Source organism: Lissotriton helveticus, chromosome 1_1 (assembly GCF_964261635.1).
Source record: "Lissotriton helveticus chromosome 1_1, aLisHel1.1, whole genome shotgun sequence".
NCBI lineage: Eukaryota > Metazoa > Chordata > Amphibia > Caudata > Salamandridae > Lissotriton > Lissotriton helveticus.
Genome location: NC_136057.1, coordinates 1,406,966,436 through 1,406,993,536, shown reverse-complemented (window position 1 = coordinate 1,406,993,536; position 27,101 = coordinate 1,406,966,436). Strand labels below are relative to the sequence as shown.

General features: G+C 45.2%; 1 protein-coding gene across 50 annotated transcripts in view; it reads left to right on the top strand.

The window, feature by feature from the left end:
• NFIX (nuclear factor I X) overlaps nt 1–27,101 on the top strand; it is a 5,476,577-nt gene that overhangs the window by 235,309 nt on the left and 5,214,167 nt on the right. For 43 of the 50 annotated variants that reach the window (XM_078684487.1, XM_078684457.1, XM_078684357.1 and 40 more), the window contains one exon: nt 13,410–13,556. The exons of the other annotated variants lie outside the window; for them this stretch is intronic. The gene's annotated coding sequence lies outside the window, so the exon portion shown is untranslated. The remainder of the gene's footprint in view (nt 1–13,409; nt 13,557–27,101) is intronic. 50 annotated transcript variants of the gene reach the window in all.

The window sequence follows — 27,101 nt, the reverse complement described above, 5'->3', positions numbered from 1 at the left end:
GGACTCCCAATAAGTAGCCGAACACCAAGGTTTGCTACCAGTACAGAGGTCCTAACGAAGAGGCTCATCACATTCGAAACGCCTACAGAAGAACAACAAGTACTATGCAACAATGCAATAGAACTCAGACCTCTGAAAACCCAAATAAAAACTTTTGGCAGAGACACACCAATCTACAATGAAGTACCAAGCGAAAATGCAGGAAACAGTAATCCTGAAGCAATTGGAACAATTGACAGAACTGCATCCGGCTACTTCATAAACTTCGATGATTCCTCTGAAGGCTTCAGTGAATCAAAGACACAGACATCATCAAAAACCTTTAAAGATAAAGCTAAAGAACTTTTGAAACAACTGAAAGAAACATATCTGATTTCTCCATGGATCGAATTTTGGGTGGGTTTTGGTGCATTTATCCTCATACTTTGGCTCATCATGGTACTTACTTTGGGACGCTTCATTGAGGGAAAATATGCTAAAATGGACACAGCAAGTCAGAAAATCAACTTGATCCTCAAACCACACACATCGTCACACGTCGAGAAAAGAGAACTTTCTTCAGTCAACTTCACAGCCAATCCGATACCGGGTGGGGTAGCCTGGGACAACACTGACTATGAAATTTATGGTCCGGTCGAAATCCTGAAATATCCACACCAAATTAAGATCTCATTGAGTGACTTTGCAAAACCAAGCTCATTTGCTGATGATTGGGACTTCGAAAGCATTAATAATATGATGTCTGACTTAGTAATGTCTGCTAAATTTACCAAACATGATTATTTGCAGGGTTCTACAAATTATGATAGTATGTACTGTTATAGCCACTATGGTAACCATTTTCTACATAGATCTGCACAACCTAGAAATGTTTTAAATTATAATCAATGGGAACATTGTGCAACCCCTCCAAAAGGAAGCTCAAGAACCTTCTATGACAAATAATCATACTTTTCAGGTTTTAACATAAGTAATGCTGAAGCATTTTATTTCAAATTGTCAAACAAGACAGGAACTAAGACCATGATAACAAACACAAAATTGATATATTCGGACTCATTTTTTGAACAAATGAATACTTTTGGTTTTGATTATTGGGACAAAAATGTGGAATTGAAAAGTGTTTGGGGTACAAAAGAATGGCAATTACGGGGTATAGAATCTTTGTTTAGAGCCTGCATGATCCCAGAACAAATGATATTTTTAAACGACACTGTTCAACAAACTACCTGTCTTGGCCTAGCCAAAATCAAAGACTTAAATAAACCGTCTATTCCAAAACCAACAATGTACAGCAATAGCACTATAGATGAAGAGATAGACGTAAATTATGTATTAAACCAAAACAGAACACATCCAGATTGGAAACAGTGGTTGATCTGGCCCACAGATACTAATAACTGTCAAGACAGATTCCTGAACAAAACACAGGGGTTCAAAATGACCAGGCCAGACCCTAGATATCCCCAAAGACATCACCCAGGGATAATAACCACCTACAGTGTGGGCAAATTATGCCTTCAGTGGCTACAAACTTCCACACTGACAGAAATTAAGCAACACCTAACTTTACTTACTGATGGTGCTGACTTGCGTGATTTCATTTTGGGACCACGCAAACAGCGTCAGAAACGTTTCATAGCAGCCTCTGTATATGCAGCATACAATGAGGCCTGGAAGGTTACTCAAATTGAAACAGCAGAGAGAATACGGGAAATTGACCGTATTAATTTGGAAAAATCACTTTCTGTAGTGGACAATGGGTTAATGACTCTGTCCTCCAGAATTTTTTCTTTGGACAGCATTGTGTCTTCAGCAATCGACATATTATCGCAAGACTTACTGTTATTACAACACGGTCAGTCTCAATTGCGTTCTATTATACAGCTTGGCTGGACGTTACAAAATCTACGTTCAGGCTATGTGCCTTGGCGTTTAATCAACACAACGTCACTATTCCAAATCTTTAACCTTACTGATAGACAAATCAGTATGGCACAAAAGGGTGCTGATTATACAAACTTGAGCATTGAAAAACTCGAAAGATTACCAGTGACAATGTCAGAACGACCTGTCAGTGAATGGATAATACATGGGATAATAAATATTCCAATCTCAACCTTCAGGTTTCAATACTGCCAAAAATATATACAGGCTGGCATGTACAAGAAATTGGGAAAGGGGTACATTAAAACAACATGGAACCTGCCCTATTCACATGCATGTGTCAGTAATAAAGGACAGAAAGTGTTTCTTAGTGGCAATAATTGTGCGATGTCACTAAGCGGCACGCTTCTGTGTAACGGAATTAGTTTGCATGGAGCCTGTGAAGGGAATTCATACAACCTTTCATGTCACCAGCAAGGCGCACCTGCAACAGAGATAGAACCATTCTTTCAAAGACTCTATAATGGGAGTTACATTCTAATTGTAGATCGCAGATGTTGTAGTCTTATGCCCGGGACTCCTTATCTCGTAACTACGACTGCGAAGGTCAAGTGCTGTGGACGCTTATTGTTCCCCAGCTCCTTTCCAGACAGGGAGGCAAGGGCATGGCCCAACTTGAAAATTACTTCTATTCGAATAGATACTTTAAGCAGAATGAAAACAGTGCTTCTTCAGACGCCTACAAGGCTCACGTCATCAAAAGAAACGTATGATCTACAAGTCGCAAGGACGACTGCAGAGATACATTCATTGTTATCGACTAATTCCCCCTTACATTTCGCAGAAATCCTGAATGAAATCTTAAATATTTCTGATACCAATGGGGTCTCAAAGGTATTTAAGACAGTATTTTCGATGGCATTAACACCATTCAAAGCCATACTGGGTATTTTTCCAGATTTCCTCCATTCGATTTTTGGCGGACTTCCCCTGATCTTGGGACTAATTGCAGGAATACTATTCTTGGTCCTTATTTTTCGTTATGGCAACCCATGTCACAGACCAAACTCTTGCGACAAGGGAAGAAACAATCCTAGCCATTGGATACCGGGACCGGATATCAAAAATCCTGGGACTCTCCCGGCTTATAGACCTGAACATGACTTGGTTTCTATCATTTCGACCAATGTGGCAAAGATGTGTTTTACCTGTATTAAGGTGTCTGCTATGCGGAGAAGAATGCGTGTTAGACACCTGTCTGACGCTACAATCGGATGCGCCAATGGATGCAGAAACATTGTTGAGCCCGATCAAGGTTCACGCTTTGTGCTGCCCTCAACGGCTACCAATCCTGATGACGGCATTCGTGGAAGCTTCACCACTACGATTAAGGGGTAGTGAAGTTCAAGATGAAAGCAGCATCGAACAGGTACGACCTTCTGTCAGCAATGCGAATCAGAATGTCAATGGAGACAATCATGCGCACGAATGCATGGTTACACCTTTTTCCGAGTTAGTGGAACTTTCCCAGGAAGCTGTTGACAGCTTTTTCGAAAGCCTAAATGATATGATGTTCTCACCAGAGCAGAAATAGAGACTTTTGAGCAAGCTCGCACACGGCGTTCCCTGAATTCGGCCTTCAACTTAAAAAATAAAGTCACATGAACAATTTTACCTCCAGTTCACGGACAGCAATTTTTCAGCAGCCCCAAAATATTTTTGCATATTTTTCGGGACACTATCTTCTGCTTAAAGTAAGAACTATTCTTAGAGAACTAAGGTTTCTAAATTTTAGATAGCTTATAGACATTAGCTGCCCGCTGGTATGTTCATAAATATTTTATTGTGTGATGGAATGGTCTCGAACTTTTTTTCTGTATTAAGAGCCATTTCATGTGTAGATTCTCATATACCTAATAGCAATAATGTATACAAATGCGTGATTACTTTGGCATTATTCTACAGCTTGAGTGCATACAATACAAATGATTGCAATTTCTTCCGTATATTTGAAAAATTTCAAAATGCATTTATGTATTATGTATTTTTGGGTGGTAAGGTATACACTATACTCTATAGTATGTTTTTACTATGCATAGATTAGTAAATATGTCCATAGTTAGCGTGGAGTGGGTGTGATGTATTCCTATAGGTTCTGAATCGATCCCCCTATTCCTGACCCTATTCTGGTTAAACAAACCAACAAGTTAACTAGCAGTCAGCCCATGAGGCAGAAAACCCCCATGATGCAGATACCGTTATCTGACGCAGTCACACTACGGCACAGGAACGTGTTATCTGATTAGGTCATAACGCTTGCGATCTAATTAGACAAGCGATATTCCTCCAGCCCCTGATAAGGCATACGGAGTTCTCATAACAAATCAAACCTATGACAACCTGGGCAAAACCCTGCGGCCATTGTTTTGATTTCACCGAGAACTTCAGCAAAAGAATGTGCTAACGAGCAAGTCGTATGACATCCTTATTGACGTATCTATGTCCATCCTTACGTCAATCTCGGCACCTTAAAGGTATAAATATTACCGATATTGCCCTATGCAAACACACGCGGTGGTGACGAGACGGAGCAGCCATACTTGCCGAAGCCCAGAGCAGAGCAGACCTCGCTGGCACAGCCCCGCCTTCCTGACGCGCTGAGAACGAGACGCGCTGATTTCTCCTGCCGAGAGATCCAGCACCGGCGCTTCCGGGTAGCCCTCGCAGGCAGCCTGGAATATCGAGACCAGAGAGAGAGATACCATCCCTCATTCATCCTTAATTCCAGGTACAGAACTGCAGAGAATTCTTTAGTTATTCACTTGGCAAAAACAAACTTAACTTAAACTGTAACTTTCTATTCCCGCCCACGTATTAGGCTTAGGTCAGGTACACGGGGTAGGCGTATTTAGAAACACCAGTTGAGTACGTTTAGTCAAATGTATATGCGTATGTAATATATTTTATTCATTTTAAAACATCTTATGGCTTAGAAACCATATTAATGTTTTTACAGTATTATTTCATACTATTGCTTTTAATGTATGCACTTTACTTAACTATAAGTATTGCAATAATATCGATCCATTTCTCTTGTATGAGAAAAGAGACTGATCAATAAATAACACCTTTTTATTGAACAAGCCCGTCTCTTCCTTTTCTCTACATTCTGATGAGACTAAGAATGCACGTACTGACTGAGTAAAATAAATTGCCTTTTGTTCACACGACTCTTGAGATACACTCTTGATTAGGGGAGAGCAAAGTTGTCATGTTCTATGGTTGTCAGAAACTAAATCCCTTCTTGTCTAATCAGGGAAGTTAATTCCTTCCTGAACATTCGAGAAAGTTTCTAGTGAACTCTGAGCTAGCTGGCAAACCCAAAACTTTAAGTCTAATATCGTCAGTAGTAGACCTAGTTAACGTCTGGTCTAGGCCTTTACTATTGAAGGTATTATTCCAATGCGCAGAGCCTATTGGGATAATAGGAACTACACTACAGTTTTAACTCTATGTTGCTCAGGCTTTTTCTTGTTTCATTTAAGTCCTGTAAAACAGCCAAACGGTCTTTGATATCAAAGCATTTTTCTTCTACCACTGAAGTGTGACTATCAAGATCCTGAATGTGCATTCTAGTACCGAACAATAGTTCGTACGGACTGAGACCTTTTAGAGAATTTCTTGGCAGATTATTAAGACTACGTTGGACACTTGTTAAATGTTGGACCCACCCATCACCCGAACCTAATACCCTCTCCGTTATAGATTGCTTTATGTCCCGTTTTTTTCTTTCCACTACCGCATTTCCCTCAGGATGGAAGGGACAAGAGTACCGCAATGCAATGCCCATGCTGGTCATGGCCTCCTTGTAAGCCATAGAGCTAAACGCATGACCCTGGTCAGAATGTAGCATGCCAATTGCGTATGTGCCGATAAGGACTCGCAAATCTTTTATAACAGTTCTGGCGTCAGCCGAGGGCTGGTGTCTACATTTTAAGCGAATCTAGTCTTAAATGTTATGGGGACGCATTTCTCATGCTGGATTTCTGCGTATAGATAGCCTGATGCTTTCCAATAAAAAGGTCCTAGCAATATTCTGGTCAGTTCATGACTGCGATCTCTGTTGCAGTTTGGACAGCTCATTGCAAATCTGTAATGTTGCAGGCTCATCCTTGGCCAACAGTATTCTGATTGTAATTCTTTAAGAGATTCCTTGATCTCTTGATGCCTTAGACCTTCACCCATGTGTGCGTCTGCTATTAATAAGACTCTCCTGTTCGTGTTTGGAATTACTCTATCCCCCACTCCAGGGATTTGAGCAAAAGGAACGGAGTTTGCATCAATTATGTATGTATTATTGAGTGGATAGTTCACAGGTAATGCTGCATAGTCGCCTTTTAAAGACGCTTTTACCGCTAGCATGGTTTCCCCGTCTATGTATTTTTCTGAACGCTTTTTTGTGGCTACGGAAGCCGGTTGAGCTGCTTCCGCTGTGGCTGTGTCAGCCAATGAATTCCCTGCAACGTGAACGCCCTCACGTTGATGACTCAGTGTATGTATCACGTGAGTCTTTTGTAGTTCTTTCTGCAAAAGAACTACCTGTTCTCAAAGCTTTTTATGCTTTATTGTGGCACCAGTGTCATCTTTGTAATCGTTTTGAACCCAGTTTTGCAAGTCATTATTGTAAGACCTGACGCAGAAATGCGAATCGCACACTATTAGTGTCGGGAATTCCCGATTGGCATTTTCAAGCGCCATCTTTAAAGACCTGATTTCAGCTCGCTGAGCTGAACAGTTTCTGAGTGATTCAGTTTTGGTGACTATTGGTCTGAATTTACCAAAGCGCCAGCGACCTTTAACAATCATGCACGCTGCGTTGTAGGATTTTTTCTCTACATCGTAATGTTGTGCAAATCTGTCCATGTAGATTACACATGTGTACTTTTCGAGAGGCAGAATTTCGATTGGCAGAGGATATTCTTCTTCATATTCTAGATTTTCTAGTTTTTTCATTTTCGGGTAAAAATAGTATTTCACGTCTTCTGCAGCAAGAGAATTTTCCCATTGTATCCATTTCGGATCTAATGCCACAGCAGTCAAATTGCGTGGGCTTGTTAATGCCTCAAGGGCTGATTCTGCTGTTAAAACAGTTATCCTTCTGCCTTGGGCTTGGGCTCTTTCTTTTGCTACAGCAGTTTGAACCGCTATTAGAATTTTTTCAGTAGAACTGAATTTCATTTCAGCTTGTGTGTACAAGTGTGATTTGTAAGCTATTGGTACCGTTTCTCCCTCATTAGAGGTCAGGTACGTGAATCCGCATATTCCTGGGATGACTCGGATTACAAGGTTGCGTACGTTTTCGCGAGTTTGTAATTTTGTTTTAGCTAACATGTCTGTTTGCAATGATCTTAACATTTCTGTGTGTTTCTGAGTCCAATTGATTTGTTTGAAATCAGGTTTTATTAGTTCATAGAGAGGTTTAACCCTCTCTGCATAATTTAGAATGTATGTTCTTCCGAAATTCAGGAAACCTAGTATTGATTGTAAGTTCTTCAGCGTTTTAGGTGCTTGGAGTACAGCGCACTTCTCTAAGAAGTTGTCTGCTAGGCTTTTGCCTTCACTTGATAATTCATATCCTAAAAACAGGACAGTTAGATGGGCAATTCGTGACTTTTTAAAGTTGAATTTGTAACCCTCAGCTGCAAACCCAAGTATTATGGTGTTCACTCTTTTCAAGTGTGTCTCCAGGTCATCATCTGTGAGATAGATGTCATCGACATAAGATAATGCCTCATCATCATATATTTGTAGTAACTCTGTTACCCTTGCTGAGAATAATCCTGGGCTATTCTTGAATCCCTGTGGGAGTCGACAGAAGTGTTTTTGCGATCCCATTATTGAGAACGCGGTCAAATACCTGCTCTCAGGTGCAATGTTTTGACAAAAGAATCCATTAGAGATATCTAATGTCGTTTTATATTTTTTGCGCACGATGTTGTTCATTATTGCTGCACTGTGTGAGTTTTGTACTGCAAATGTTTTGCAACTTGAGTTTAAGTGTCTGTAGTCCAAAACTAGACGATATGAATCGTCTGGCTTGGAGACAGGAAACAAAGAATTGTTCATTTGTGAGGTGCATGTTTCAATCACCCCCTGGTATTCAAGTTGATCTAAGATCTCCCTGACTTGCTTTTTAGCTTCTTGTTTAACTGGGTACTGCCTTTGTGCAGTGGGTTGACTTTTTAGCTGGATTTTGTGAGGAGGAGAATCCTCTTCCCATCCTACATGATTTTTGTATAATGCAGGAGCTTGGGCCACAGCCCATTTTCTTGCAAGTGTATATTTTTTATGAATCGGAAAATTATTTGAGAAGGCAGGCATAATCATTTCTTCGCCATGAGGGCATTCCCTGACAAACTCTGGTGGCCAGTCTTTCTCAGCTAACAGGATGTCATAGCCTTTCGAAAGGTTATCCCAAAAGAGACCCCTTACTTTCCTAGTCTTATCTCCCTCTATACGCAATGTTATTTCGTATATTTTATGAGGTTTGCTAACTCTGGTATCTGCAGTTTCCACTTGAATGTATTCATTCGTGTCCACTGTCTCCAGAAGATTCATCAGGATCTTGCGAGCTATGGGCACTTCTGCTGCGCTGTCTAGCATTGTCTGGGCCCACTCTCCGTTTTTCAGTTGTGTCCTCAGTATCCTCGGCATGTTTCATTATTTTAATACTGTCTACCTTCTTTCTTGGAAATTGTAATTTTTTACTTTGATGAGCAGGTTCCTTGTCTTTGGACTTGACGTGCTCTTCCCTGTGTTCTGACCGTCCTCTTCTTTCTGATTTCTGCGAGGAAGTCTGAAAAGATCGAGAGGGACGTGTTCAATATCTAGATATCTATCAGTTTTTTTCAAATTATCCCTATTTCTAATGTTGTATCTTTTCTCAGAGGGCTCCCTCTGGGGAGACTTGTTTCCTCGGTCTGGAGATCTTTCTCTCCGTTGAGGAGACCTTCCTCTGGACTGGAATCGTTTATCTTTGGGAGTGGATTGTTTATTTCCATCCCAACTCTTTTTTGGAGTATTTAGATTATTTTTAATACATGTTTTTTCAGGTTTTTCAGTTAGTTGGGGTTTTACTGGTTTCCCACCCAAACTATCTCTACCTAGTTCTTCATAGGATTTTTCTATGATTCTGGCAAGTTAAAATGGTTGTTCTGCTATATCTGTTTCTTTCAATTTCTGGAGATATGTTATATCGTCTATTGCCAATTGAACTAATTCTCTATATGCCTTTGTTAATTCTTTTAGTTTAACTAAAAGTTAATCGCTTGACATTTTTCCAATGTCCGGCTCTTGTGTTTAACTGGCTGGAACCGTCCACGTTGCTCCTGGTCTACCTAGTGGACCGAGCCTGGTGATGTGATTTTGATGTTTTAGGGCGCCTTTAAACCAGAGCAGGTGCTCTTGGTAATTTAGTGGGATTTCCACATCCTCGAAAGGAGTGTATTCATCCGGAGTTTCCTCTACTTTGTAATAGTGGAATTCTTTTGTTACAGCGTTTGCTGCTGGAAAGTGTATCCATGAATAGAATACCTCTGTCTGCCGATATTCATGGGCCTCTACCACGAATATGACTGTACCACCTTGTGATGTCAGTCCATTTTCTATAGGTTTAATAGTTATAGTTCTTCTTATATTTGCCGGAATGAGTATAACATTCGGGTCATTTTCTTGGAGACTTGTGTCATCCGCTAGGAGTTGAGCTGCTATTCTAGCTGTCTCCCTTTCGTCTTCACTTTCCGTCATTTTTACTAACAGAAAGCTTTTGTTGCAGATCAAGTTTCAAGGAAACAAAGATTAGGTGCACAATATTTTGGAACACTGTATCCTTCAACGTTGACTAAACCAAAAACTATACATAGGAATCTCTTCCTACTAAGTTCCAGCAGATTTTTAACCTTTTACCCACTCCAGACGTCTATTGGAGTTTTTACGGGAAAAAGGGTCTGTGTGAAAAAGCACGACTGAGTTACTCTAACGTCTTGCGTTAGATTTATCGCCTTACCAAACATTGGGCGCCATGTAGTGTAGTTCCTATATTCCCAATAGGCTCTGCGCATTGGAATAATATAAACAGCAGTGTAGACGTAGGACTGAGGTCGACTAGGTCTCTACTGACTATATTAGACCTAATTAGTTTTGCCAGCTAGCTCAGAGGTCACTAGAAACTTTCTTGAATAAACAAGGAGGAGTTTAACTTCCCTGGATAGACAAGAAGGGATTAGCTTCTGACAACCATATAATATGACAACTTTGCTCCCTCAGAATAAGAGTGTATCGCTAGAGTCGTGTGAAAACAATAGCCAGCTATTTCACTCAGTCAATTGTGCATACTTAGTTTCACCAGAGTGCAGAGAAATAGAGAGACGGGCGTTTTCAATAAAATGGGTTATTTATTGAGCAGTCTTCTTTCTCATGCAAGAGAAATGAATTGCCACAATTGTAATACTTATAGTAAAGTAAAGTGCGTACAGTAAAAGGAGTATTATGAAATAATACTGTAAAAGCATTGATATGGTTTCTTAGCCATATGATACTTTAAAATAGATAAAATATATACATACATAAAAACATTGACTAACGTACTCAACTGGTGCTTCTAAATACGCCTACCCCGGTGTACCTGACCTAAGCCTAATACGTGGGAAGGAGTAAGTAAGTAGCAGTTTAAGTTAAGTTGGTTTTGCCAAGGATCTGAATCAAGAATTCTCTTTAAGGGTTTAGTCAGCTCCGTACCTGGGTAATAGAATGCAGGAGGTCTGGTATCTCTCTCTCAGGACTCGATATCCCAGCAACCCGCAAGGGCAGCTGGAAACACCGGAGCTGGATTTTCTCGGCTGGAGAAAAAGACAGCGTCTTTCTCAGTACGTCAAAAGGGAGGGGCGGCGTCCGTGGGCTCTCGCATCAGCTGGGCTCTCGGGCAAGTAGCTAGCCGCTCTGCTCCAAACCACCGTGTGTTTGCTTAAGGCAACGTTGGTATGTTTATACCTGAAAGGTGCCGGGTTTGACGTAAGGTTGGACATAAGACATCAATAAAAGATGTCACTAAGAACTGGCCGTTCTTTCAGTGCTCGCAGGAGTTCTAGGACAAATCAAAACAGAAGCATGGGGAATTCCCAGGTTGCTGGAGGTTTGGTTTGTTTAAAGAACGCGTTGTACTCTCTAGGAGTCTGGGGAAGTAGCCTTGCTTAATTTGGACTGCATGGGCTACGACTAAATATGGATATGATCCTTATGCCTTTATAAGGATATTATTTATTATAGCCATACAAGGGCATAAATTGGGAATATCGAATTAGGGTCCTAGATAGAAATACAACAGCTGATGCCCAATGTTAGCCTTTGGGGCTAAGGGGATGTCTGAAGGTGGCTGTTCTCGGGCAAGCCACTGGGTTGAGGGAGCAAAGCTCCTTGGGTTAAGCTCAAGGCAAAGGGGGATCGCAGTTAGCACACAAGGGGCATCCAAAGCGCCACAGGGGTGGCCAAGTGCAGGGTGCTGGATTGACGTTGGGTGCCCTGTTGTTTTCAGTGGGAGATCTCCGGTCGGAACAAAGACTGCAGACTCTGGCAAGGAGGTTTCCTGGAGGCGACCAGCAGTTGGAAAGATAAGCTGGGATGCAGGGGGATGCCTAGACACAGTTTGTTGGGCCACCACAGGCTGTGGGGCATTAGGGGTGTCTTTAGGTATTAGATTTCCTTACTAGCTCCGGTCGCAGTCAGGGGGACCCTCCAAGTAGAGGCTGCAGGCATCATCGGGAGGCTTGAGGTAGGTCAAGGATCACTGGATCCCAGGTAAGGATAGGTGGGGGGACCCCCTTGTGGTGTTAGGGCACTCGAACTCGGACCGTGGGTGTCGGGTGCAATGAGGTGCAGACTCGCAGATTCGGCCAGAGTCTGGTTCTTGAGCAAGTCTGGAGCACATGGGAGACAAAGTCTCTGCAGGGAAGGTAGGGCAGGTCCTCCAAGGTTCTGGGGCGCTGCTGGCTGCAGGACACTCCGGCATTCCACTGGAGCAGGTGGATGTCGGGACAGGCCGGTAGGGCTTGGACCAAGGCAGTTGGTGTCCTTCTCTTCTTCTTTTCTAGTCTGAGGAGGCAAAGTTCGGGGTAGCCATTTAATACTACATTTATGGGCGTTTCAGGTAAGAACAGGTTGGGACCAATGGGTCGCTTCCTTGGGGTGGGTAAGCCACTCTCTGGTTGGCTCGGACCTCCATTTTCAAGATGGCATGGACTGAGAGTTGTGCTTCAAATTGCCTCCTACACTTGGGGGATGGAGTTAGCAAGCTCCTCCTACCTTGGGTTCCCGCTGATTCTCCCTCCCAAAGTCGGAGTTAGAACCGGTGAGGACCAGTTGCTGAAAGCAGCAAATGACTGGGTCAGCTCACAAAGGCGGCAAAGCTTTGAAGCTTCCCCTTCGTAGACCCTGACCACCCTGGGGAGGAGGCGTGTCGCCTCTGCCCAGGATGTGCTTTGTTTCTGGACCCTGAGAGTGGGATGCTCTCGACCCAGGGGTCCAGAAACATGTCTGGGGGTGGCAGATGGCAAGCACCTACTCAGCCAGGAGACTAGAGTTAGGCCGTTTTTCAGGGAGCATCTCTAAGATGCCCTCCAAGTGCATTTGGCATTAGGTCCCACACTGGCATCAGTGTGGATTTAATGGGCTGAGAAGTTTGATACCAAACTTGCCAGAATTCAGTAAAGCCATTGTGGTGCTGTGGAGTTCGTAATACCGAATTACCAGTAGATATACTCTTTATGGCTTTACTGCACTTACAATGTCTAAGAATGGGCCCATGCACCTGTACCCTCTCCAGTTGTATAGTGCACCCAGCTAGAGGGGTGTCTTACCTATACCAAATGCAGTGGGTTGTATGTGTGTATGTCGACCCTTTACTTTTCTATCCACCAGAACACGCAGCCTGCACGGGGGCGGGTGTGTGTGTGTGTGTGTGTGTGTGTTAAGGTAAAGGGCTTCTAAGGGTGGCACAATATGTGCTGCACTGCCTTCCCTGGTCACAGTGCCCTTGGTACCCATGGTACTTTTTACAAGGAACTTACATGTGGCTAGAGAGGTGCCAATTAGGGGTGCAAATGTACAGTTTTAGGGAAAGAACACAGGCCTTGGATACCTGATTAGCAGGAAACCAGGGCACACTTAGTCAAAGAGCATAAAACATCAGGCAAAAGGGGGGGGCAACCATGCAAAAAGGGGTACTTTCCTACAGGGAGGTATTGTGTATAACAGAAAAATGCTGACATTACTTTCACTTAAAAAAAGTACAGACATGTGAAAATTTCTACCCGGTGTATTGTTGTAATGTTTGTGGTGTCGAGTGAACGTTACGGATTTAAAAACAGCATTTTGTTTATGTGCAACGCCTATTGTTGGCACTGTGAAAGTGTGGAATACAGGTAATGGACAACTCCATTGTTTGATTGCGACACTTTTATTTGGCATAGGTAAAAATGGGTACATGAAGTGACGACACTCACCGGCTACGTCGTCCTTAAAGGGATCTTCTTTGGAGGTCATCGATGAAGTAGAGCAGCTGCATAATGGGTAGTTTGGCCTCCATGGCAGTACAGGACATGTGGATTTGCGTAAAGGTGAGTTTTGAACTTATATACCTCCCTTTCTGCTGCTTCTTGCCTGGAGGTGGGACGTCACACTTCCGCCAGCTGTGATGAAACTCGTAATGGAGCGGGAGGTTGAAGTAGCGGTTGGAGGCTCATTGGTCCTCTCCGCCAGCTGGGAGGTCTGAGAAAGCTTGCTAATGCGCTGCGGGCCATGGTTCAACCAACGGCGCTGCCTGCTTCCTCACCGCCGGCCGCAGTGCAGCCTGCGACACCCCCCATGGTGCCTCCTCCTTCTTGGGCGCATCACGGTGCTGCACGGCGGCCTGCTATTCCAGCATCGCAGTTACACTCCACAACGCTTATGTCTAGCCAGGCACGCCACAGTACCATGCAGCGGCCCATTAATGCTCATTACAACACAGTGGGAACACTACAGCACCAGTTTTAGAGCTCTGGCTTCCAGTACTTCTAGGGAGCATATTTTCACTCACCCTTTGTTTTGGACATTTCACTGCGGCTTCCCGTATATTTTCCTGGTGACATCTTGCTACTTCTTCTTCCCATGTGTTCTCAGTCCTTCTTCCCAGAGGGCCATGGGAAGGTTCTTTGTTTTACCCTTTCCAAGATGGTGACCTTTCCTATTCCTTACATTTCTTTTTCCCTATCCAAGATGCCAACTGCTTATTTCCTGTTACATCTTTTCTGTAGTAGGGGATCTCTGTGTATAGTCATAATCTAGTGAATAGTCCCGCCCATGTGCGTGGACCCTGGAGCAATCAAAAATAATCTCTTAAACTGTCTTTATTGCAGTCCTGCATAGACACTAAAGAGAAAATTAAAGACAATAATACAGCCTGTATCTACAAGGCTACACTGTCCAGTACTTCAACGAGAAATGCCAAGGATATAACACCAATAACACATTTAACACAATCTGTCAAGTTTCACCCATAGAGAAACTTTCCTCCCCTCACCAAATACTTGGAATGATAGAGAGGAAGAGATGGACAGACAAGCCTCCATAGGCTGCCATTATGTGTCTGGAAAAGGGATACCGTGCCTTTAAGGAACTCTCCAGAGACCCTCGGTATCCCGGCATGCACAGCCCACTCCTTTTACTTTCAGTTCTTTTTTCGGGCTCCTGCTAGTAGGACCCTGGAGCATTGAGCTCTCCCTTTTTGGGTGTTTTGGCAATTTTTGGCACTTTTGAAGTGTTAGAGTGTGTTCACTCGACATATTTTGGCTTCTTCTTCACTTTGCTGGAGTTTTCTGGTGATTTTGGCCGCTCTTTTGTCAAATATTATTTGAGAAATGCCCAGAGTGTGCCAGGAAAAAAGCAAGATCTGATCCACACAGGGTGTGTATCCTGTGTCTCCCTTCTTCTCATGTTCCTGGGACTTGTGAAATCTGCCTGCAGTTTTCCATGAGGACCCTGAAGGACCGAGAGACAATCAGGCTCCAAGGACTGGAGCAAAGAAAACAGCAAGGTCAAGGTGGGTCTGGGCAGGAAGGGGCCTCTTCCTCTGCCCATGCTGCGGCCTCTGGGGGGCACCCCAGTAAAGAGAATGCCAGAAAATGCCACCGGTCTCCGTCGGCGTCGATAGCCTCGACGTCGGCATCGAGAGGAATGACCACGGTCTGCTCCCCGTCTCCCCAGGGCTCTGGGTCGAAGCGACATCGACGTTCGATGTCAAGGGGATTAACGTTGAGACCTCTGACGAGGTCGACGTCGAGGACTACTTCGTCGTCGAGCCATCATCGACGTCGAGAGGGTTCAAGGAGCCGCAGGCGCTCGCCGTCGAGGCGTCACCGTCGTTCACCATCGACGTCGACTCGACGTTCGATGTCGAGAAGGAGATCATCGACGTCGAGAAGGAGATCATCGACGTCGAGAAGGCGTTCATCGACGTCGAGACGGCGATCATCGACGTCGAGCCGACGGTCATCGACGTTGAAAAGGCGCTCAGCGTCGAGGAGGAAAACATCGTCCTCCAGGAGGCGTTCCAAAGCCAGGACTGTGTCCTCGGTTTCCACAAGTCCACGGTCGCGGCGGCGCCGTCGCTCGGCTACCAGGGGTATGGCCTCTAGGTCCACCCCTTCAGGTTAGGCGAAGAAAAGAAAGAGAGGGGAAGAGGCTCCGGGCTCGGAGGACTCACAAGTCTATTCGCCCTCCAAGCCGAGGTCACCCACACCTCCTCCGTTACCCAAGGGCCCTCCTCCTCGTAACCTGACGCCTCCTCCGCCACCTGTTCCTCCTCATCGTCCTCCACCTCCTACACCACCACCTCCGTCGAGGTCTGCCTCGTTACCACATCTCCCGACACCGCCTACGGGGCCACCGCAACCTAGGCTCCCATTTCGGCCTCCACAGCTTCCTCCGCTATGGCCCATGGCCCGTCCGAGGCCGCAGAGGCCGAGATCTCGCTCCAGACAGAGGGATAGATCCAGCAGTCGCCGTCGCTCTTCTACGAGATCCAGACGGCGCCACAGGAGGGACCGGTCAAGGTCCCGCTACACGGATTCATCCAGTGCCAGGGACTATTCACCTACCCTGTCGGACTCCCCTCGGACAAGGGTGTCTCAAGTAGACGACATAGTCTCCTTCCAGGACGTGTTGCTGCGAGGGGCGACTAAGCTGGGCATCACGCCCACTGTGCCTGCGCCATTGACTTCCGTCATTTTTGAAACTCTGCACAAGAAGCAGTTGTTTCGCCCTTTGCTGCCTTTGGTGCCTGGGCTGGTGGAACCTGCCATGGAGTTGTTCCTCACTCCTGCAGCTACGAGGTTGGCACCTTCAAGGCTGCAGAAGAAATATAAGGCTCCTGACTCGGACCCAGCGTTTCTTCGGTTGGATCCCACTCCTGACTCGGTAATTGTGACGGCAGCAAGAAAACAGCACGCCACCACTCCATCATTGACAGTGCCTCCTGACACGGAGAGCCGCTGGATGGATTCGGCAGGCAGGAAGGTTTGCGGGACGGCCTCCACATCGATGAAGGCCGCAAGTGCCTCTGCACTGTTGGGACGTTACGATCGAGCTCTGTGGGAGTCCCTCCAACAGTTTTCGGAACACCTTCCCCGGGAAAAAAGGGAAGATTTCCAAGAGATCCTTGCTGAAGGTCTGCTGGTTTCCAACCAGGTGATAAGTTTGGCTGCGGACTCCTCCCTCTTGGCAGCCCGCAGGTACTGCCATGGGGTCAACCTGAGGCGCCACGCCTGGTTGGGTCTTACATCCTTGAAGCCCGAGGCGCAGCAGAGAGTTGCCAACCTACCCTTTTCGTGCGAGAACCTCTTTGGGAAACATGCGGACGACGAGATGGCCCGCATGAAGGCGGAGGCGGAAACCCTGGCGGCTGTCGGGTTGGAAAAGCCTAAGGAACAGAAAAAGACCCTCCGCCCGTTCCAGAGGCGGTACGGGGTGCAAGGCAGAGGGCAAGGTCCACAGGCTGGACAGTAACAGCAGCAGTCCCAGCGGAAACCGTTCCAAAAGCGCCAGAGGGGCCGAGGTGGTCAACAGTCTTCCTCCGCGACCAACGGCCCGGCTGGGTATAGACCCTGAGTTGCTACTTCCCCTTCATCCGTTAACCGCTCCGGTGGGGGGAAGCATTCAGCATTACCTGGCAGAGTAGAGAAACATTACTCAGGACAAGTGGGTGCTGAATATTGTTTGCAATGGATACAGTCTTCGTTTCACCAGCCCACCTCCAGCAATTCCACCGGTTGACTCGCAGTTCCTACTGCGCAAGCTCCAAGCGGAGGCCGATACCCTGTTAAGAAAAAGGGCGATAGAAGACCTCCCTCTGTCTCAAAGGGGAAAGGGTCTTTACTCACGCTTCTTCCTAGTACAGAAGAAGGACAAGAACGAGTTCAGACCCATTCTGGATTTGCGACAAGCAAACCAGTGGATTCGCAGGGAAAGGTTTCGTATGCTATCTTTGCACCAGATTTATCCTCAGCTGCAGAGAGGAGACTGGCTGTGCGCTATAGATCTGCAAGATGTGTACTTCCATGTGTTCATTGCACGGAAACATCAGAAGTTCCTGCGCTTCCTCATCAGCACCAATCACTATCAGTACACCGTACTGCCGTTTGGACTGAAGTCTGCACCCAGGACTTTTTCTAAATGCATGGCTGTGGTAGCAGTGCACCTAAGAAAGAACAAGGTGTTTGTCTACCCGTACCTGGACGATTGGTTGATCAAAGCCTCCACCTTCCAGGAAGTGCAATTGCACTTCAACAGGACGGCCGTCCTGCTGAACCGTCTGGGGTTGCACATAAATCTGTCCAAGTTTGTCCCGATTCCTGTGCAGTGCCTGCAGAACTTGGGAGCCTCCATCAATACGCTGTCGGCAAGCGTGTCTCCTTCGGAGGAGAGACGCTTATCCATCCTTCGGAAGGCTCAGGTTCTCATAGCTGCTCCATCTACAACAGTGAGGACGGTGTCTTCTCTAATGGGATCGATGGCCTCTTGTATCTTCCTCACTCCGCACGTGCGCCTACACATGAGGCCGCTACAGGAATGTTTGGAGGACCAATGGGACCAGAGGAAAGGGTGTTGGGACGACCAGATTCAGTTGTCTCTTCGCGCCCAACAGTCCCTGAGATGGTGGTGCTCAGCAGAGAATCTCCTCAGAGGGGTTCCTTTCCACAAGGACATCCCGACTCATACTATCGTTACGGATGAGTCTCGCCTGGGCTGGGGAGTGCATTCAGACCATCTACAGATCCAGGGAACGTGGTCTCCAACAGAGTCCATGTATCACATCAACTTCCTGGAACTCAGAGCTGTTCACTTTGTACTGAAGGCCTTTCATCCGTCCTTCCCGACCAACTCCTTGCTTGTGCAGACGGACAATACGTCCACGATGTATTACCTCAACAAGCAGGGGGGCTCGAGATCGCGCCCACTGTCACAGGAAGCGCAGGCGATCTGGCACTGGCTGTTAGCCAGAGGACTGACGATAACGGCAACTCATCTGCCAGGTCTGCAGAATGTTCAGGCGGACGCCCTCAGCAGGTTGCTTCACAAAAACCACGAGTGGGTCATAAACGACGACGTGCTCGACGACATCTTCGCCATGTGGGGCACTCCAGATGTGGATATGTTCGCCACCACTGAAAACAGAAAATGCCGCGACTTCGCCTTGAGGTATTACCAGCCGGGGACTCTGGGGAACGCGTTATGGATCAGCTGGTCGGACAGCTTTCTGTACGCTTTTCCACCCATTCCCCTGATTCCGGCGGTGCGCATCAAGCTGGCCCGCTCCCGGGTACGGATGATCCTCATTGCGCCGGAATGGCCCAGGCAGTGGTGGTTCACGGACCTGCTTCACCGGTCAATCCTGCCGCATCGGCGGCTGCCGTGTCGACCGGACCTTCTCACGAAGTTCGGGGGGCAGATGGTGCACCCCAACCTCTCATCGTTGAGTTTGGCGGCATGGCTTCTGATATAGTGCAATATGGCCACTTGAATCTTCCTGAGTATTGCATGGACATATTGAAGGAGGCTAAGAGGCCATCTACTAGGACCTCTTATGCTTACAAGTGGAAGAGATTCTGTATCTGGTGCATGTCTAAGAACTATGATCCGACAACCTGCAAGGAGGATGTTATCCTTCCATACCTTCTGCATCTAGCTCAGTCTGGCCTTAATTTCCATTCCATTAAGGTTCATCTGGCTGCATTGACTGCTTACAGAAAATGCCCTTCGCAGACATCCTTCTTCCAGATCCCTGTGATTAAGGATTTTTTGGAAGGGTTGAAGAAGGTGTTCCCTCCTGTTCGGCTTCCTTCACCTTCATGGGAACTGAATGTGGTGCTGTCCAGGCTGATGAAGGAACCTTTCGAGCCTATTCATAAGGCTTCACTGCAGCACCTGTCTCGGAAGGCGGCGTTCCTCGTGGCCATTACATCAGCCCGCAGGGTGAGTGAAATTCAGGCATTGTGTTGCCAGGAACCTTATACTGTATTTCATGCTGCTAAGGTTGTTATACGTACTCACCCTAAGTTCCTTCCCAAGGTGATTTCTGATTTTCATGTTAATCAGACTATAACTTTACCAACATTTTTCCAGAATCCTTCCACTCCAGCGGAACGGTCTCTTCCTTCCCTGGATGTCAGAAGGGTGTTGAAATTCTATCTGGATAAGACCAAGGGTATTCGTGGATCCGACCAATTGTTTGTCAACTATGGGTCGGTTAGGACTGGTCTGGCTACTTCAAAACAGTCCAACTCTAGGTGGATTGTGTCATGTATCCAGCTCTGTTATCAGAAAGCGAGTAAGACCTTAGGGGGTAAGCCTAAGGCTCATTCTACCAGGGGCAAAGCAGCTACAACAGCTTTGCTTTGAAATGTTCCCATTGCAGAGATCTGCAGGGCGGCCACTTGGAAGTCGGTCCACACCTTTGCTAAGCATTACTGTCTGGACTCTGATGCCAGAGCAGATGCTCAGGTTGGACAGGCTTTGCTGCGGAATCTGTTCGCACAATAGTGGTGTTGTCTTTTTTCCTCCACCGCCGGGTTGTTTTTGGATGGGCTTGCCATTCTATTCACTAGATTATGACTATACACAGAGATCCCCTACTACAGAAGGAGTAGTTTCTTACCTGTAACTCCAGTACTGTAGTAGGGGTATGTCTGTTATAGTCATAAGCGCCCGCCCTCCTCCCCGGTGGAGAAAATGGTACTGTGATGTATGCTACAGGCCTTGGTTTATGCACCTTCAAAAAGAACTGAAAGTAAAAGGAGTGGGTTGTGCATGCTGGGATACCGAGGGTCTCTGGAGAGTTCCTTAAAGGCACGGTATCCCTTTTCCAGACCCATAATAGCAGCCTATGGAGGCTTGTCTGTCAATCCCTTCCTCTCTATCATTCCAAGGATTTGGTGAGGGGAGAAAAGTTTCTCTATGGGTGAAACTTGACAGATTGTGTTAAATGTGTTATTGGTGTTATATCCTTGGCATTTCTATGTAGTATTCTCATGTAATGTGTATGCTTTAGTATCCAGCTGCTCAGCCCTGTGTGTGTGTATTCCTATTGGAATCCTAGTCTGTGTGGAATGTTGGATGCATCAGAGTTTCAGTTGAGGATGGGCTGAGCGGCCAGTAGGCTGCTCCTGATGGGGCTGTTATCTTGACCTTGACTTATCCTAATAAACATCAACTACAAGTACCTGAATTGGTCTGCTGTGTCTACTTATCTACACCTGTACCTATGGGACTTACCCACTACATTCTAGTAAGTACTGGACAGTGTAGCCTTGTAGGTACAGGCTGCATTATTATCTTTCATTTTCTCTTAAGTGTCTATGCAGGACTGCAATGAAGACAGCTTAAGAGATTATTTTTGATTGCTCTGGGGTCCACGCACATGGGCGGGACTATTCACTAGATTATGACTATAACAGAGATACCCCTACTACAGAACTGGAGTTACAGGTAAGAAACTACTCCTTACTGTCTATGGGTATTTAAGGGACTCCTTGCTCCTGCTGGTGTGTCCTCGCACTTGTTGGTCACCTTTGCTCCTGCCTGGTGTATTTTTGCTTCCTGTTGGCATACTTTTGTTTCCAATTAGCGCTTCCTGTTCCAGTTTGTATTCCTTGAAGTCTTCTGCTCCTAATTGGAAGTGTTGCCTTCTATTCTCCACTCCTTGCTTGTTTTTGCTCCTATTTGTGTTTTTTTTCCTTCCTTTCCGTTCCTGGAGTCTCCGCCCTCAACAGAGGTTTCTCCCTACTGAATTTTTTTTCTCTTGGAACTCCTTTTGGAAGGCACTGTCTGCTCTAGCTTTTCATTGTTGGCAGCACCGTGGCTACTAGAAAGGGTCACCCTTACCTCGGACAGATCAGAACCCTCAAGAACCGGAAAACGCGAACCTCTCCAACATGCCAAAACTCGTAAGAACATTACAAGTTGTGACATATTGCAATGCCCAAAAATTCGTTTTGATCCTCATGCCATGGATCTTCCTCAAGCTTCACCTGAAGGATCAGTAGAAGCAACGCAGGCTTTAGTGCAGACTGTTCAACAACAAGCCCAAGAACTACAACAGTTACATGAAGAAAATGTAGCCTTGCGCCAAGTGTTGGCTGTTAAGACATCTGATGTACCCGAAGTCTCTACTATCACTCCTTTTTATTCCAGGGATCCAAATAAGTTGAAAGAATTTCTGGATTCTTTAACAGTATTTTTTGCCTTCTGCCCAACCCAATTTGCATTGGACAAAACTAAGGTTGGGTATCTGATTAGAGTGGTCCTGCGTTGGCATGGCCAACTCCCTTGGTAGCAACTGGAGATCCTCAGTTGTCAAATTACATGTGCTTTCTTTCTGCCTTTAAACGAATATTTCAAAGACCCGGCTTGGAGACCTCAGTTGAAGAAGCCCTGTGTGACATTCAACAGAGGAACCAGGATGACCTGCAATACATCACTTGAGTGGAACAAACATTAGTCACTCTTTTCAAAGAGATCTACGAGACATCATTAAAGAAGAATTGGTGCATACTCCTCACGTAGAAACCATGACTGAACTAATGGATTTAGCATTGTCAGTTGAACATCATCTCAATGAACGTCGATTTGTAAAGGCGAAAATCATGTGTCCATCAAAATACAGACACAATACGACCTAGTACTCGCATAACAGAAGCTCCTGTACCAGAAACACTTCCTACTACAGAAGAAGAAACAATGTAAAAAAGTCTGACCAGAGTACCACTGTCCGAGGCTGAACGAGAATACAGGAGAAAACAAGGGCTGTGCCTATATTGTGGTTCTTCTGGTCATGTGATTCACAATTGCTCTATCCGTCCATCGAGGTAGTCAAAAACCGCCAGACCCAACCTCTGTAAGAAGGGAGGGGACAAAATGGTCTGGAATACCTTCCATCTGCACATCAAAAGAAACCTCAAATTCTCTTTTTCTCCTACCTATGTTTCTGCGGTTATCAGATGGTACAAAAGAAAGCATACTGGCACTGTTAGATTGGTGCCCACGGAATGTATTTGGACGATGGTTGAGCTACAGAAAGACAAATATGCTGTATGCCAAAGAAGACTCCGGAACAAGTACATACAGTGACTGGGACTCCTCTTGTTTCTGGACCAGTGAAAGGAATGACGCCGTCACTACAACTGACTTTCGGAAGACACCAAGAGTACTTGTCCTTTCATCTGATTGCCTCACCCAATCATATCATGATTTTAGGAATACCTTGGCTGATCAGACACAATCCTTACATCAATTGGGAAACTAGAACTATTTCCTTATTGTCACATTTTTGCCAACAATTCTGTTATTCTATTGAGGAATGCTGGTCACCAAAAGAGATGCCTATGGTGAAAAGGGAAGCTTATAACTCTGTTAACACAGTCCATGGTTTACCCAGTCACTACCAAATGTATGCAAATGCGTTTCAGAAAACGAAGAAGAAGATACAGCCCTAGCACAGGGAGTTTGATTGTGCTATTCGGTTGGAACCAGGAGCAAAAGTACCTTTTGGAATAATATACTCTTCCGCTGAACTTGAGAAGGATACCCTTAGACAATAACTTAAAGAAAACCTTCAAAGTAGTTTGATTACTCGGTCCTCATCATCCCTCTTCTTCGTGCCAAAGATGACTAAAGATCTACGGCCATGTATAGACTTCTGGGGTCTAAATAAAATCACCATAAAAATCGTTATCCCTTGCCCTTGATTAAGGATATCTTGGAGTCTCTTAGAGGGGCACGTTTATTTACCAGATAAGACCTTAGGAGTTCCTATCATCTCCTTCAAGTCAAAGAAGGAGATGAGTGGCAAACCGAATTCAGAACACCCTTGGGCCATTTTGAATATTGAATTATGCCCTTTGGACTAACCAATGCTCCTTTCATCTTTCAAAGATTCATGGATAACATGTTCTCGGATCTCTTAAATCAGATTGTTGTTATATATTTAGATGACAGTCTGGTTTATTCAACTGCTCCTGAGTTGCATTATGCACACGTCGCTCAAGTCTTGGAAAGACTATGTCAAAACAGTCTTTTCTGTAAGCCTGAGAAGTGTGAGTTTGACAAATCAGAAGTGGAATATTTGGGGTACTGGATCAACAAGACAGGAATTGCCATGGATCCACAAAAAGTCAAAGCTATTTTAGATTGCCCTTCACCTTCATCCATCAAAGAAACCCAATGTTTCTTGGGCTTGACAAACTTCCCTCACCAATTTATCTATAATATTGCTCACCATACAAGTTACATCTCCCAAACCATAAAGAAGGAAGGTCTCCGACAAGGATTCAAATAGACCAAAGTTGCTGAAAGAGCCTTTCAGTCATTAAAACAGGCTTTCACTCAAGCTCCTGTTTTACTTCATCCAGATACAACAAGGAAGTGTATTGTAGAAACAGACACTTCAGACAGAGCAGTAAGTGCTGTGCTCCTCCAATAACAAGAAGACGACGGATTGGAACATCCTGTTTATTACTTATCACACGTCCTGTCAGATTCCAAGAGAAACTACTCTGCTCTCGAGCGAGAGCTAATAGCCACGAAGTTGGCCTGTTGTAAATGGAGACAGTTCCTAATGGGTACCAAGGAACCGTTTGTAATCAGAACAGATCATAGGAATCTACAATGTATTTGCAGCATTCAGTATGAGAATAGTCGTCAGGCCCGGTGGGCTTTCTTTTTTAGCCAATACGATTTTACCATTAGTTATATACCAGGGTCTCAGAACAGTCTGGCAGATGCCTTGTCTTGTCGTTATCCAGATGTCCAACACTACAACAACGAAACATAATCGAGCCACAACAAATCATTGGCACAGTTCAATTGTTCCTAGACAGCGTCCAATCAGAGTATACCTGCCAAAACCAAGAAGAATGGAAGAAGCTGAATGACCAGATTAAGCGATAAGATATATACTGTTACTATGGTAGATCATTATTCCTCCCAACCCAAAAAGTACAACTTGAAGCCTTACAGATGTGTCATGATTCTCCTGTTACTGGTCATCGTGCTTTCAAAAATACTCTAGAGTTATTACTTCTCTCTTTTTGGTGGCCATAAATAAGAAAGGATACTGAGATCTATGTATCCTTCTGTACTGTCTGTGCCCAAGCCAAAATACCTCACACTAAACCTGTGGAGTTACTCCAGCCCCTACCTGTTCCACCTGCACCATGGCACACTGTGTACACTGATTTTATTTCCTCTCTACCTCCTTCTGCAGGTAGCCAAGTCATTATGGTGACAGTGGACTCCTTTTCCAAGATGGCAAATGTTACTGCTTTGAGGAAACTACTGCAAATGAATTTGGGAAAATCTTAATACACAAGATTTACCGCCCTCATGGGCTTCCATGGCCCTCAGTATATATCCCGTTTTTAGAAACACTTTTGCAAATTCCTTCATAATGAAGTAACCTTTTCCTCAGGGTTTTATCCCTAGACAAATGTTCAAACTGAACGTTTAAAATAGGGACTAGAAAAATACCTTTGTTTCTTTTGCAACTTCACCCAAATCTACTGGTCCTCATATCTATCCTTAGCAGAATATTCCTATAACAACACTGTCCTAAAGTGCCGCCAAGACTACTCCATTTTTCATCCTATCTGGTTACCATCCTAGGACATTTCCATCAGTTTTACAAGACACTACAGTTTCAGAAGCAGCCTCTTTTATCCGACATCTCCGAGTGGTCAGATAAAAAGTACACATTAATCTTCAGGAAGCCAAAAAGAAAATGAAAGACACCACTGACGTCCTTCGACATCAGTCTCCGTTATATCAGGTTAATTGTAAAGTTTAGCTTTCCTCAACATTTTTACCTCATCACTTGTCCCTTTGTAAATTCAAGCCACGCTTTTATGGACGCATTTATGGACCCTTTAAAATCACTCAAGTGGTGTACCCAGTGTCTTTTGGTCTACCACAACCACGTTCTTGAAAAATATACCCTGTTTTCCATACTTCACAACTGAAACCGTATGTTACAGATCCTTATAAGAGGGGTTTTTCTCGGCCGCCTCCTGTTTTGGTTAATAATGTTCCTGAATATGAGGTCCAGGAATTCTGGTTCCTGGGTCTTTAGGAATCACTTGCAGTTCCTAATCCATTGGAAAGGTTACCCTCCCAGTTTTAGGTCTTGAGAGGATGCTGACTCAGTGCACGCTCCTGTTCTTGTCCGCAGATTTTTTTTGGCTTTTTTCCAACAAGCCTGGGGCTTCAGGAAGGGGATTTACTGTTATGTTGCGGCCATGGTTCAGCATGCAGCGCTGCCCGCTTCATCACTGTGAGAAGTTGGCCTGATATATGATAATTCCAATTCGGGAACCACCTTGTATCAGTCCAAGCTTTCCCTTATGGTGTCTGGTTGTAAGTCAACCTTGTAGACAAGCTATCTTAATGGTAGCATAGACTAAGCAGCCTTAAAGGCTTAATTCAAGAGGTTGTGTTAAGCGAGCTGTTTTACCAATCACAGTCCTGTAATATCAAATGAAAGGACACCACACAAGTATATATTATAAAAATATATGTATTTATTACTTAAAATAATCCCCAGTATTCTTTATGAACAAAGGGGCACAAGCGTTAAATCAAAAGCACAGTATAACATACAAAGTTGCACAATTATGGATGAGGGCGAGGGGCCACTCAGACCATATACTAAGAAAGTGGTATAAGAGATACCAATCGAACAGTGGTTAGGCCTAGGGCCTAGGGAATCGCTGGGAGCAGTCGGGACAAGCAATGCTGAAGTCGGGAAAAGCCCGCTGGATTCGGGTGCAGTGCTGAAAGCACACGCATGCACCAATGCAAGTCAATGGTGCGTTAAAGTTAAGCAAATAGAGTTTTAGGACACTTCCGTTGAACCTAGAAAGACAAAACTTAAGACACAGACCCTAGAGGTGTGTACCAGTGTGGGAACACCGGCGTTGCAATGTTACCTCACCCACAGGAAGAGGGTGCACAGGGTCGAAGTAGTGTTGGGTTTCGTCACGCTGGTTCTTGGTGCTTGAAGCTGAAGAGGCTGCAGGCGCTGTGAAGGAGAAGTGTCCGGTGGGATCCAAGGGTGGATCGAAGTCGAAAAGTACCTGAAAGCAGAGGGGACAGAGTCTGGGTCACTCAGCAGTGACCAGGGTGGAACCAGGATGGAACCAGGCAATGTCGGGCGCAATCAGGTGGTTGTCGAGGAGCTTCTCTCCGCTGTCACGTGGGCTCTGGGGCATCTACGAAGTCCAGGAGCGGGTCACTATCTGTCCCACGAAGGCTCTCACCGTCGGCGCTGTCGGCTTCAAGATTGGAGCAAACAACACTTGGCAAAAGCAATCCACGCGGAACTGGAAGATTGCTTCTCACTCGGACCAGGAGGGTCAGAGTGGGTACTCCTTTTCAGGGGAGTGGGTGCAAATCTGGAGCAACCAGAATCACAAGTCGTATTTCGGTTTTCGTCGGCACAGGGGCCACAAGCCAGCTGGCAAGGGACTGGGGGAAACGGCCACTACAACGAGGCCGTTTCAACGAAAACCTTAACCACGCATGCATTACAACGCATGCGTGGTTACAACGACAGCCTTTACCACGCATACTTTTAC